We start from the raw sequence: 15,178 nt of genomic DNA on the forward strand, positions 1-15,178 counted from the left end.
CGAAAGGTAATCCAGTAATTGAAGTGTGGAAATTATCAACAGTAGTCGAATGTAACATACAGACAGACAATTTGTTGAGAATTTTGTAAAACGAAAATTCTTTTGATTGCAAACATGTGTTTTACCTTTAATTTTTCTTCTTCTTCTTCGATGTATTGCTTATTGGATTTTTTGCAGCACTTAGCAGACACTAATATTTTTTTTCGATCGTCGTCTTTATTTTGTTTTTCTTTCTTCTATATAACAATAATGCTAATATACACATATACAACTATTTTTCGACACATGGATAATTATCACTTTTTAATCTATTTTCAATACTTGTAGAAACATTATATTAACACTTTTTTTGAATATTTGTGGCTGGCCAGGCTATCTCTAGCCGCCTTATAATACACAAACGAATGCTCTACACCACACACACAACACATCACTTGTCAAAATTTAGCATTATTATTCTTTTTTAACTTTTTTTGCGCTCTCTTTCATTGATTATTCATATTTAACATTTTTGTTGCCTTCTTCAGCTTCAGCTATTATTCATTTGTTTTAATCATTCTATTATTATTATTTTTATTTGTTATTTATATTTGTGCATATTTTCGCATAACATTTTCCTTCAACAAGCGGCAAAAGCTTGGAAATTCACAGTAATAAAGGTAACAACAAAAGGCATAGCATAAATAAACACACACCAAAGAGTTGTGGGGAGAGACAAAAAACGCACGAACTCGTAAAAAGAACGCAAAATACACTATAACCGTCTATACTTATTTATTTATTAATAATTATTAATTTATTAATAAAATTCCCCGTTCAAATAATTTATTGTAATTTGTTGATAATTATTGATTCTAATACACACAGCAGCACACTTCCACATACATAATTTATTTATTTATTGTTTATTTTATTTATTTTGTTTTAATTTTAAAAATTATTCCGACGTACATTCTATTCGCTTTGAAAGTTTTAATAAATTTGAAATTTGTTTCTCGTTTTTCAACTCTCCCACCGATTCCATTTTTTTTACTCTCACTCTCCCACCGAGAGCCAGCAGCATTGCCTTCTCCCTGTTAGCGCTGGGGCCAAAAACAGCAACAACAATCAAAATCAGACAACCCCACAAATATGGTTCTCTCATTGAAAAGTGCTGCCAAGTTTCAAGTTGCTTTTGTTTATATTTGTTTGAGAGTAGACAGTTGTGTTTGTAAAATAGACATGGGAGAAAAAACATCGCAAATAATGAAAATATATTGCATGGGATAAATTTGTTTGGCATTGCCAGATAAGAAATATTTATTCATTTAAGCGTATCAAACTGTAATTGAGGGCAAACAAAAATTCAACCGTTAGAATTTCGAAGATATGAAATCAACTGGGCAAGAATGTCATATTTATAGTGTTTGATTTTTCGGGTTCTTAACTACCCTGAAGGAAGCAATGGGGTCATGTGTCGATATGTCACCACTTTGTCTAATATTATGGTGACAAAGTCAACACTTTGTCAACAATTGATAATTTTACCTTAATAAGAAGAAGCATTGTTTATATTGACAGTTGATAGCCCATGTGAACATCTTCTTATTGTTTCTTCATTTTCTTTTTGGTGTAAAATAATTTTGGCGGTTCGTGAAAAAGTGTTTTTGTGAAAAATCAATAAAATATCGTGAATTTATCGAGGGTTTAAATTTCAGGTATAAAATTTTAGTATCAACAAGTATGAGCAAAAGAAATTATAAACGACAAGTGAAAAATAGACAATTCTATATCAAAATACAAATTCTGAGGCGGCTGACAAAATTAGTGATGAAACTTCGACAATTAGACATTTTATGGAACCTTTAGAGACGATTGTGGAGCCTGACGAATATATTTTCCCGTCTTGGTGGAAATGCTGAACGCTACAAACACCTGATATTTGAACACGACATAATAATGAGTTACAAAGTTGAAGGTTTATTTGGCAAAAATCCAATGTTTGTACAGCTGCAATCAATAGGTAAGAAAATTTAAGGACATTTTTTTTATTTCTATATATGTTTATTCTTTTCAATTCAAACTATTCAAACAAAAGTGTCAGTTCATCGTAATATTAAACGTACAATATAGCTTTTTAATCTATAAAAAGTTCCAAATAGGCCAAAAAACGTAGTAGTGAAAATCTGGTACCAATGTATCCATATGACCCTTTATGAACTATTGACTCACTACCTCCAATGTCAACACATGGTCCCTCAGTAAATACTGACTTAGTACTGACACACTAGTTCAAATGTCACTTCTGACTTTCGAATGACACATACAAAATGTATATAGGAAATTACATGAGTTGTCTACAGTTTGTCAGTAGTACTGTTGACAATGTCAGAAGTAAGTCAGTATAGATTCACTATTGACATTTCATACAGGGTACATGCTGTTAGTCGGATATTTTAATTGGGTAGTTGTAGGATACATAATAAAATGAAATTGATGAAAATCATGGACCTTGTAGTAAAAGTAATGTACATACATATTTTTATTATTATTATTAGTATCCAGGTTCCTAGGTGAAACATAGATAGGGCCACAACAAAATTTTTCCAATTATTTCTATTTTAAGCTAAAATTTTAATTTCATTCCATGATTTATTCGCCTTCCTCAGTTCTTCTAAAACTTGCCGTCTCCACGTTAGCAAAGGTCTACCTCTACGGCGGCTACCTTGCGGGTTCCACTCAAGGGCTATTTTTTAAAACTAATATATTTATTAAAATGCCTACAATTTTGATCCAAGGAAAGGTGGACTATTAGTTGGAAACATGTTTTCAGATGACGAGGTATTGATTTTACCAAGATTTTACATTTTTGAATACATTAGGTTGTTATTATTTAAAGGGGATTTCTGAGTGAAATCAGATACTTTTTTAAAAAGTAGTTTTTGATTTCCTTTATTTTTTGCAGTATTGATGCTGCTCATCAGCAAAACATTTCAGTATATTATCAGATATTTTTACTAACGGTTCCAAAGATATTGCGGTTTGTAAAGGTCGAGTTTTGTTAAAACTATATGCAAAGAAATACTCATAACGTCTTTAATATTGGTCCAGATAGAAAAAATCTTTTTGTGTTTTTATTATATATTTGAATACTGGACTATATAGTAGACACCCTAAGCATATCCGCATTGCCATATGAAGATCCTATGACTTCCCCCGATGACGTAATTACAGCTTAAAGTGAGCAAAATATGCAATTTTTACAAGGCCCGTCGTATGTTTTCTTTATTTTTCGTTATATATTCACTGTAATGATTTCAAAAACTATTTGTATCGAACGTAAACCATCTCTTTAATATATTAGTGTCGAAAACCCCACAAAAAATATTTGTTTGTATCCGGAAATAACGAAATTCTGGGTAAAACTCGTAAAAACCGATTTTGAGCTATATCTCAAGAACAAGAGCTGATGGAGAAAAACCGTGACCGGATTTGAAAATAACTCGTCGAATTCATTTAAAAACAACAAAAATTTCTGTTGAAACAAAAGTCGTGTTTACCAGTGTAATCTACCAAATATTAAAGTGATTTTATTCTCCAGAAGATGATTATTCGAATACGAAGGAGGATTTGAATTGGAGATATTAAATGGCTAAACTTATCGCGAGCATATAAAACTTCATTCAGTAATATCCATGCGGGTACAATAATTGCTAACCCATTTTCGAAAAATATAGATGTTTTTAAGATGTTTAAGATGAATTCCTAAATAAAACAACAAAACAAATGTTAGTAAATGCAACTTTTTATACCCTCAGTATTTATGCTAACAAGGGTATATACACTTTGATACGGGCAAAATGTGCTTCATCGAAATAATGGTTTTAGACCCCAAGTATGTTTGGACGAAATCCGTTTTAGACAATTTGGAGTTGATTTAGCCATGCCCGTCTGTCTGTCTGTCTGTCTGGAGCGCACGATAACTCTCGAATGGATCAACCGATTCGGTGCAAAATTTGGCTTTCGTAATATTTTGCCCAAACATAGTTTAAGTTCGAAGATGGGCTATATCTGTCAACTCCTTCCGGTACCTCCCCCATAAAATTTCGAAAATGTTCGGAAAGTTTGTGCACACCATAACTCTTGAAGGGAGAAACCGATTTGATCCAAACTTTGCACATCGTGAAATTTCTACCAGACTTAAATGAGGTTCCAATATGGACTCATTCGGTCCACTCCTTCGGGTATCTCCCACACAAAATTTCGGATAAGTTCAGATTAGGACCTGCTCTCGAATCGCTTTGAGTTTTATTGCAACAACTTGTATTCATCAGGGGTAAGTCCATAATTCCTGAGAAAATAGCCTGAAAGGTGCAAAAAACCCCTATGATACAGTATGTTTTGGATGGAGCGCAAGATAACTCTCGAACGGATCTGCCGATTCGGTCCAAAATTTGGCATTCGAAATATTTTGTCCAAACAAAGTTTAAGTTTGAAGATAAGCCATATCGGTCACTTTTTCAGGTACCTCCCCCACAAATATTCAAAAATGTTCGGAAACATTTTGCGCACAATAACTCTAGAAGGGAGTGACCGATTTGGTCCATTCTTTACACATCCAAATATATCTACCAGATATAGATCAGATTCGAATACGGACTTTATTTCTTCACTTCTTCGGTCATCTATCACACAAAATTTCGGATAAGTTCACTTTAAGACCTACTTCCGAGTCGCTTTGATTTTTGCTGAAGCAACTTGTATTCGCTGCCTCAATTACGACGGTAAAAGTTTTTTATGGGTTAGTCCATAATTCTTGAGAAAACAGCCCGAAAGGTCTAAAGCTCCTATGGCACCATATGTAATGCCTGGAGAGCACGATAACTCTCGAACTGATAAACCGATTTGGTCCAAAATTTGGCTTTCGTCATATTTTGTCCAAACTTCAGTTTCAGTTCGAATATGGGCAATACTGGTCCACAGCTTCCGATACTTTCCCCAATATTTAAAAAAATGTCACTAATTGTTATGCACGACATGTCGTGGACGGGTCAACCAATTTGGTCCAAACTTTTGATCTCCTAATATTTTGTCCAAATTTAGTTCAGCTTTTAAAATGATCCATATCGGTCCTCTTCTTAGGATACTTCCCCCACAAAAGTTCATTTGTGTCCAAGTGCAGTTTAGGTTCTGTTCGAAAATCCTTTGGAAATGTATACCGATTATGTTCGTTGCGGGCCTGATTACAGCGATATTATGTTTTCCGTGGACAAGTCCATGCTTCCTGGCATACTGTCCTAAAAGTTATACAATGACCCACTGAAATGACTAGTGGGCGCGATATCTATCAAAACGATATGACTCTAAAATAAGATCCACTTCCAAAATGGACTATGTCGGTCCATTTCCTCGGCAACACATTTGAACTTTAATCCTAATCCACATTTTTGTCGGCAAATTCAAATATCCAAAAAGGGCCAAAAATTCTGATAAGACCCTTAATACATACACATAGGCTGAGGGTATATCTCTGTCGGCAAAGTCGATTGATACTTTTTTACTTGTTATTTATTTATTTTTATTTTTTTTTTTTTTTTTTTTTTTTTTTTTTGACAGTGTCCTATACCACTTTATTGACAATTTTTAAAAAATTTAGAAAAAGAAAATAGTTTATGTTTTTATTTATAAAAATTTATTTTATTAATTTATAAAAAAAAAATCGAATAATTAGAATACCACTACCGTATAGGACTTAAATTGTTTGTAATTAATTGTAGTTTAATAAAAAATCTAAAAAATTGAAAGGTATATTAAATAGGACAAATTGCATCGAAGCCCAATATGCAAATTTTTTTCTTATTTTCTTAAAAATATAAAAGACAAAAAATACAAAACAATATGTTCTATTTAGACCGTTATTAAAGAAGTTATGAGTATTTCTTTGTCCATAGTTTTTAAAGAATTCGACTTTTTCCAGGAGCGATATCTTTGGAACCGTTAGTAAAAAAATCTGAAAATGTACTTAAATGTTTTGCTAATGAGCAGCATTAACATATGCAAATACATATATAATACCAACAGATTCGGATCCGTTAACAAGATAAAAGTGCTTACTTCACTACTTACTAAGTAATGAGAAAGGTGGCACAGATCCGAGGGTTATGTATTCAATGCTCACCGTCAGCACGCGTGTTTTTGTTTAAATATAAAGAACAATTGGCGGTGCACATGTAAGCGTCTAAACAACCCTTAATATTCGTATGCGTGGCACAGTGTGTAGTGTGTCCGCATACAAATCAGAAGTTTGCATGATCAAATCCAGCAGAGAGCAAAAATAAATAAAATAAAAATATGAAGTGTGTTGATATTGAAAACAAATTCCATCTCAACTGTTCTAAAAATAGAGCATACATATTCTAGTGGCCAAGAAATAATTTGTTATTGTAGTGGTTATAGATAGAATAACTAGTTATTCAATGCGACATGCCCCTTGAAATAATGCGTTAGTAAGTAGTTACGACTACCAAACATTACTGTTAAATCCCATTATTTTTTGCTGGGATACATTATACAACTTTAATTGTGACAAAAATTCAAGATGGACTATATTAGCCAGCATTTTAGTAACTTCCGATTTCATGTATTTCAAGATTTTGTCAATATTTTTTTATTCGAAATAAAATTTCAGCAAATAAATTTGTGAATGAAATGATTTTTCTGGACGAAATTGACATATTTTGAAAAACACATCATCAACATAAATTTGATTAATAAATATAGCAACCATTTATGTGGAGTTCTTATGCTGACACATTCTGATAGTTGGTTTCCTTTTCCATGATTTTCTGACATTCTCCCACAATTCCGCAAAACTTATTTTTTTTAGATTTCCTTTAGTGTTATTATTTTATTTTGTGCAGCTTTTTTCCATTTCTGTTTTCCTTTATTCATCCCCATTATTAATGTTTCGCTATTCACTCGCATTTCACAGATTATGTCTGACAACAACAAAAAAGTGGTATGTACAAATAATGTATACCGAACGAAGCACATGTGTTTGTATCTCGACTCGTGACAGTCTGCTTTCAGCAGTGTATTGACCTGAACTATCTTTAACCCCCTCCCTCAGCAAACAGTTGTATGTAAATCCTCTAACCAATTCGCCAGGAAGGAAGAACAAGAAAAACTTTCCTCTTATCACTGGACAAAGTTTTTTTCTGTTGTATACGCAAGCCATGTGACCAGCGCAAGCAAAAACAACCCTTGCGGCTTTTTAATAGAACTCTGACAATTGCATTCGATTCGATTGATAATAGGGGAATTTATAACCTAAACTTTTTGAAAAATTAAAGATAAGAAAAGAACATTCACAGCCCAGAGAAAAATAGCAGTATAGTTTTGAGGAAAAAAGAAAATTATTTTAAAGTTTTGTTTTTGTAATATTTTCCGGAAAAAAAGTCAATAAAAAATGCCGGTAGTTCTTATCGCGCAGTCGCAAAAAACGTTGGTATAACAGCTCACATGCATGTGAAATTCAAAACAAAAAAATATAAATCATGCTACATATTTTGCATGGTGGGCTTTTATAGCTTGCAATTTTATGTCGATGATTTAGAGCTTTTAAAACTATGGCCAAAATACGTTAATTTGAACACAGCTCAAACAGTTTTAAAGCACTAAAAAAGTTTGAATAAATCTCACTATTATTAGCGTACTTACAAAATGATTAAAAACAAATTGTGCATTTACCTGAAAAGAAAAGATCATATAAATCAATTAATAAATAATAAATAATTATACATAAATAATAATAAATAAATACTTAAAAATTAAATTAATTTATTGGAATAAAAATTTAAAAACAATCTAATTCCCAATTGCAATTTAGCAATAAAAGACAGTTTATATTATAGCCTTTTGCCCGGTTAACCTTCTTTATGAGGATTAACAGGGAAATATAAAAACTACAGTTTAAATTAACAACGCCTTTTTATAGTAACCAAACTTCTTCATAAAGGACTCGAAATATTAAATTAGTTTTAGTGTTATCTTGCGCAATAACCATTTTAGTTTTGGAGCTTTTGTGCCAATATTGTTATCGAGAGGAGATCTTAAACTTCACTTTTTTCTTAGGGAGGTACCGGAAGGAGTGAACCGATATAGTCCCATATTCCAACCAGATACATGACTGGATGAAATAATACGATGTGCAAAGTCTGCACCAATCAGAAACTCCCTGCGAGAAATTTTTTGCGGATATGCCATTTTGGTTGGTGCCGTCAGGGTTTCTAGGAGCTTTTAGGCCAATATCCCAGGAACTATGGAAAAAATGTACCGTCTTAAAGGGAAACGTAAGGACAACCTACTGAAAAAAATTTCGGAACGATCCGAGAGGAGCTCTTAAACTTTACTTTATCCGAATTTTGTGTGGGCGGGGTACCCGAAGGAGTACGAGTAGACCGATATAGTCCATATTCAAACCCGATATATATCTCGAAGGAATAATACGACGTGCGAAGTTTTGACCTAATCAATTGCTCCCTCAAGAATTATCGTTCACACCATTTTGCAGGAAAAATTTGAACTTTTGTGGGGGAGGTACCGGAAGGAGTGGACAGATATGGCCCATCTTCGAACTTTAACTAAGTTCGGACAAAATATTACCATACCCAATTTGGTTCGGATCGGTTGATCCGTTCGAGAGTTATCGTGCGAACCAGACAGACAGACGGACGGACATGGCAAAATCGATTCCAAATTGTCTGAAACGAATTTCGTGCAAACATACTTGGGGTGTCAAAAGTTGCCAAAATGTTGAATATATTCACATTTTTGTGTGCCCTCTTCTTGGTCGGAACTGTTTTAGACCACGGATGTTCGCCCATATACGCTGTCGGATCTACAACAACAACATATGTTCCTCTTATTCTCATATGCCATTGTTTAGTAAAGGAAAGACTCTCTCAGAGGGATTTATACACGAAATATTTTGATCACCAACGTTTTCAACCCCACATATGTATGGTAACACCAAATCCTTTATAGGTATACTATTTGAAATCGATCGTACAATATGGGTGCAAACTCCGTACAGCCTAGGGACGTAGTCAGGAATGTAAGTGGGGGAGGATCAATGCACAAAATTTAATGTTTTGTGAGTAAAATGCACAAAAAATGTCCCACCATTTCGGGGATCCCAACCCCCGGGCCTACCCCCTGGCAACGTCGATGGTTTAGCCACTATATGAATAAGTTCGGAGACGGTCCATCACAATCGTTGAGTTTAAGCGCATGATCATGTTTTAAAGTCCTGATGACCAAGATATTGCGTCGACATTGCTGCTCACGAAGTTAGCCACAGAAACAAAACCACCGCCATTAGTTTTTCACACGAACTCAAGTTGAGTTAGCGTAAGCAACACAATTGTCTAAGCACGTGTACATGGAAACGAATGTTACTTTGTCTCTGCGATGACCAGCAGCAATATACATCCGAGTACATCATTCATACTAGACCTCAAAACTGTCTATGCAACTGCATCATTGTGGATGATATCTATCACTGCCTGATAAGGTCCCTTGATCTAAAGTTCCCGTTTGGACCTCTCTCATTAGATTATGAAGACTTTTTGACATTGCAGGGTGGGGGAAGCCTGCCCACTAAATTGCGCCAGGGATCCTCACGGCGGTAACTGACAAGCAAGTACTGCATCGACATCTTGTTGTGCTCATGCACCGGTAAAATATTTGCATCGTCATAAAGATGGTCCACTGGTATAATGGGAAGGTACCTTGTTTTAGTCCTCAGAATGGCATTCTGGCAGGTTTGAATATTGAATATAGACCGATCTGTAGCCTATTGCTTTATAAAAGGTCAAAAGGTTTCTTTGTTGGCTAGAGACTGGGTCCTCAAGCCATATTGTTCCTACTTCCGATCTTGTCACAAACACCGCATAGTCCTAGGACCAAGTTTTCGAGAAGTTCCCATGTAACAAATCATCCTGAATTGAAGTATTTTTACACCAAAAAATACCCAAAATGTAGTTTCGTATAATTATTTTCTTCTTTTTTGTAGCCTGGTACTTTTTTAATCGATACCGCCCGAAGTGAAGCCTCTTAAAGGATTTTTCTACTAAAGTTCCTGTAACTTTGTATTTCGGATTGGTATTAAAACTTGTTTAAAAGAAATTGATATTCTTCAGATAGTATATTCCGCTTCTCCTTCTTCTCCGCTTTAGTATGTAGTACATACTTTCATAAACGATAGGAAACTACTTTTTCCATTTTATTTCAATACAACACGTGGTGGAGGGTATAGAAAGTTCTGCCAGGCCCCACTCTTGGTCGGCGTATAATTATAAGGATTTACTTGTAATTGTTAAAATCGAACATTTAAATTAAATATAGAATTAAAAGATAATCTAAGTGTAAAAATATCGAGTAGAAAAATCTCGATAATCCGAAATATTTTGAGTGCGGATTAACGAGTTCCAAATTGTCGACACTATCCCGTATAATGTTTAAAAAAAACTTTGAATTTATACATGTAAACACTTTGAAACTTTTTGTTTTCACTAAAAACTTTCGTGCGTGAGTTTGCGACATCCTGGACTTTTTTGTCGGTAACCAGAAATATGTAGTGACCATGTTACAATTCTTGCTGTCCCTTTGTACTTGTTGCGATTGTCTAATTTTTGAAATCTGAAAGGCTGATGTGTAATTTGTTCAATTGAAAAGAATAGTCAATTGTTGCAAATGCAACGGAAACATTGAATAGGAACAATTAATAACAAGCTCTTTGCTATCACTCACTATCATTGTTCTTTACTCTTGTTTCCGGCATCAATGACCACTTACGCTGCTCTCCCATAAACATTCAAACAAGCTCATCATCACAAAGTCATCACTGAGTCACAGAGTGGTAGTTGTTGGTCATATAAAATTCATGTGACACTTTACAGCAATCATCACAAACAGACATTGGATGACAGACGGACAGACAGACGACGGACAAAGCCGACGAATCGAGGCTGCAAAGTGTCACTTCAAAGTGCAAAAGAAAAATGCAAAAAAAAGAAGCACCAACACAAAGCGATTTGAAAACAAAGTGGCCGCAATGCAACTGACAAAAAAAAATGAATGAATCTGCTGGTGAAAGGCAGGAATGACGGAAAAATGAACGATTCACTCACAGTCAGTCAGATGCCCGGTCGGTCGGTCAGTAAGTCATAGTAATGAATTAACTACACATTTAATGGACAGAAAACAACTTGACTGGGCTCCTTTGCATTTTTATTCGTCTTTTCAGTTTTTCTTTGCCATGTCACAACATTTCCTCATAGTCTATATAATAGGCAGGGTAGATGAGGAGAAACATTTCATTTGGAGCAAAATAATGACATGACTATGACATGCTAAAGTCCTAATAAAATAGTCATGACATGAAAATGCAATAAAATGCGTAAAGGTTAATAATTGAAGGGACGGGAATATTAAGGCTGAATAACGGTCAACAAAAATAACTCGCGATAATAAAATAACAGTTTTTTTAATTTAATAAAAACACTAATTGACACAAAATTAAGGGCTAGTAAGCTTCATCTGGCGACCATTGGTGTCTTAGTGTCCTATTCCACGCTGCCTTCATAAATAATATACATACTATGTTTCAATAATAAGGTCCCGAAATTAATTTAAAAATGGATCGGCGCACACTGGTCGAAAGCACTGATCTAGCGGCGCGAAAGTCAAAAAATCGAACTATAAAATTGCGAAATATTTTCCATTGTATCGACTACAGACACTTTGCAGACAAAGATTTTGTTTTTTCATTTTTGTTGTTGTAAATATTCACTCAGTTATTCACTATCAAATACAAGAGTTTTTGTTGCATCAGATTTTAGAAAATTGTTGCAAAAAAATTAACTTCATATTTGTTTAAATGTTAAATAAATTCGTAATTAAAAAGGGGACAAGATATATTTTTAAATAATAGCAGAGGGTGTGATTTAAATTATAAAAATTAGTTTGGGGTCTGGAGGTACTTAGTTAAATAGCAATAAATTTTCAAAAAATTCAATTTTTTATATCCTCCACCATAGGATGGGGGTATATTAAGTTTGTCACTACGTTTGTAACTACTCGAAATAATCATTGTAGACCCCACAAAGTATATATATTCTTGATCAGCGTGCAATTCTACATCGATATAGCCATGTCCGTCCGTCTGTCCGTCTGTCCGTCTGTCCGTCTGTGGAAATCACTCTAGCGTCCGAACGGATTGACGTAGGTTGATGAAATTTTGGGAAAATATGTTATATTTACGTAGGACTTTTGGTATTGAAAGCGGGCTATGTAGGTCCACGCTTTCGTATAGCCCCCATACAAAATGACGCGTGACGCGTCGTCGTTTTAAGGAATTTTCAAGATATTTGGCCCATTTTACGACCGAATAGGTTGTAATTTGGTACTTTGTGTCTCCAGAGGCCAAAAAATATTCCTACCAAAGTTGGGTTATTTAGGTCCACGTTTTGGTATAGCCCCCATATAAGGCCCCATATAAAGTACGCGTCATTTTAATATATTTTGAATGTATTAGACCCATTTGACCACAGAATTGGTTGTAATTTAGTATTTTGTGTCTTCAGAGGCCAAAAAACATTCCTACCAAAGTTGGGTTATATAGGTCCACGTTTTGGTATAGCCCCCATATAAGGCCCCATATAAAGTACGCGTCATTTTAATATATTTTGAATGTATTAGACCCATTTGACCACATAATTGGTTGTAGTTTGGTATTTTGTGTCTTCAGAGGCCAAAAAACATTCCTACCAAAGTTGGATTATATAGGTCCACGTTTTGGTATAGTCCCCACATAAGACCCCTTATAAAGTACGCGTCATTTTAATATATTTTGAATGTATTAAACCCATTTGACCCGGTTGTAACTTTGTATTTTGTGTTTCCAGAGGCTAAGAAACATTTCTACCATAAAATGTTTATATAGGTCCACGTGTTGATATAGCCCCCATAATACAATATCTCCCGATTTTCGATATTTTGAACGTTTTAGCCTCATTATCACACCGATATGGCTGAAATTTGGTATTTAGTCTTCTTTAGGCGTATAAAACTTTCCGCCAGAAATTTGTAGGTATAGGTCCACGCCATCATATAGCCCCCATAGAACGGTACCTTCCGAATTTCGGTATTTTGAAGGTAGTGGCCACATTAATCCACCGAAATGGCTGAAATTTGTGGTGGAGGGTATAAAAAGTTCGGCCCGACCGAACTTAACGCTTTTCTTACTTGTTAGTATTTTTATGGGTTGTACGCGCTTGTTCCATAGAGTGCATCTTGTAAACTTAGCCGAACTTAGGTCCGATTATTTTTTGGGGAATGAAATTGAACTCTCTGGATACTGAATAACTACATTCGGGCTGCAAATATTTGCAAATCTTTTGATGACTGCACTTTTAAAATAAGGGATTTTGCATGAAATTCATACATATTTAGCTGTGCATTTGTATGGGAGCTATATCAAAATATGGACATATCTTGAGAAATGTTTGCAAGGAGGAGTTCTACCCCCGGAGACACTATAATACCATATTATAGCTAAATATGTTATTAAATATGGGATAACAAGTAAAAATTCAATGAATCGGGGGTACCATTAAAGGGGCTACATCGAAATATAAATCCGTATTGAAAATGTTTTGTAAGAAGATTTTATACGCAGTGAGAACACTGAATGCAAAATTACAGCCAAGTTGGTTTAAAAATGTGGTCATGATATTCAAAATACCTTAAATTTGGAGGTACGGTTACATGGTGGCTATATCAAAACGTGCACCTATGCCCATAATTTTTTGTGGAAATATTTTGTGACCACTAGGTACCCAAAGTACCAAATTACAGCCAATTTGCTACGAAACTGTGGCTTAAATCCTCAAAATACCGAAAATCGGAAGGTACTGTTATATGGGGGCTATACCAAAACATTAGCCGATATTGTTCATATTTGGCCCATTATTACCCACAGGTACAAGCTGAGTTTGTGCAAAATTTCAGTGACGTATCTCAATTCGTTTGCAAGTTATAAATTTCGCGCCGCTAGATCAGTGCTTTCGACCACCGTGCGGCGCGCCGGTGAAAGGTCAAAGTCTTCTTGCCAGAGTTCAAATAAACGGTGGACAAAAATAGAAGGAGATGTCGTAGGTGGATGAATTTTGGTAAAAGTGCTTATTGTTGGCTGACAATGTCGAGGGCAAAAAATTGGGAAGGTCGGTCCACGTTTTGGTATAGCCCCCATATAACACTATGCAACATTTTTAAGGTGATCTTGTGCAAACAATTCGAACTGAGGATTTTTTGAAAGTACAGACCCAAACGACAAGAAAGCCTAGTTGGGTTTTGTTATGTCAGATCCAGCTCGGATTTTATGGCCCCATCTAAAGATGATTAAATATTGAGTTTTTAAAGAAATTCGGGGCTATATCTCTGAAATTAATGCGAATCTCCTTCTGACCTCTGAAGCAAATTTGTAGATAAGGACAAAAATAAAATATTTGGAGAAATAATGAACTCGAAAAACTACATTTATTGTCTCAAATTTCAAAATATATGCAAAAATTCCACAATTTTTATACATTTCGCATCGTATCTCCAAAAACGTTAATTTTTTCTGAATACTTTCTTTTGAAAAAAAAATTCCCCAGAACATGTCATTGTTGTAAAATGCCTCCATGCCGTTGTTTTGAGTATATTTTTCAACGACGATTTAATAAAAATGTCAATAATGTAGTGAAATCCGAAATGCGAGAATAAACTGTTGGTGTGAACTGTGTTTGAAATACGTGTTGTAAAAGATATGATGCAAAAAACCGCTGAAACAACATAAAGTAAGCATTTTAGAGTTTCAGAATCTTCCAAAGAATTGTTGAGAACTTTATTTGGAAGTTTTTGGCAAAGGGTTACTTGGTTCAACTCGCACTAGTTTAGCCGATACTGACCAGAATTTCAGCAATTATGTAAAATTTTCTATATTTTATCGAATTTGATGCCCGCGATGAAGTTTTTCTTAGGGGGTCTTTTCAACAGATAAGTTCTACTAGTTTAGGGCTACAATATTGCCAAAGGAAGCAAGGCCAAATTCCTATTCGTTTCTGAGATAAAGGCCTGATAAATGCAAAAAAGT

General features: G+C 34.6%; 1 protein-coding gene across 19 annotated transcripts in view; it reads right to left on the reverse strand.

The window, feature by feature from the left end:
* LOC141404013 (phosphatase and actin regulator 1) overlaps positions 1–15,178 on the reverse strand; it is a 553,592-nt gene that overhangs the window by 337,860 nt on the left and 200,554 nt on the right. For 5 of the 19 annotated variants that reach the window (XM_073987198.1, XM_073987196.1, XM_073987192.1 and 2 more), the window contains exon 1: positions 126–7,237. The exons of the other annotated variants lie outside the window; for them this stretch is intronic. The gene's annotated coding sequence lies outside the window, so the exon portion shown is untranslated. Of the gene's footprint in view, positions 1–125; positions 7,238–15,178 lie in introns of those variants that run through there. 19 annotated transcript variants of the gene reach the window in all.

The sequence above is a fragment of the Musca autumnalis genome, unplaced genomic scaffold (genome assembly GCF_047663935.1).
Source record: "Musca autumnalis isolate F117 unplaced genomic scaffold, ASM4766393v1 scaffold_4, whole genome shotgun sequence".
NCBI lineage: Eukaryota > Metazoa > Arthropoda > Insecta > Diptera > Muscidae > Musca > Musca autumnalis.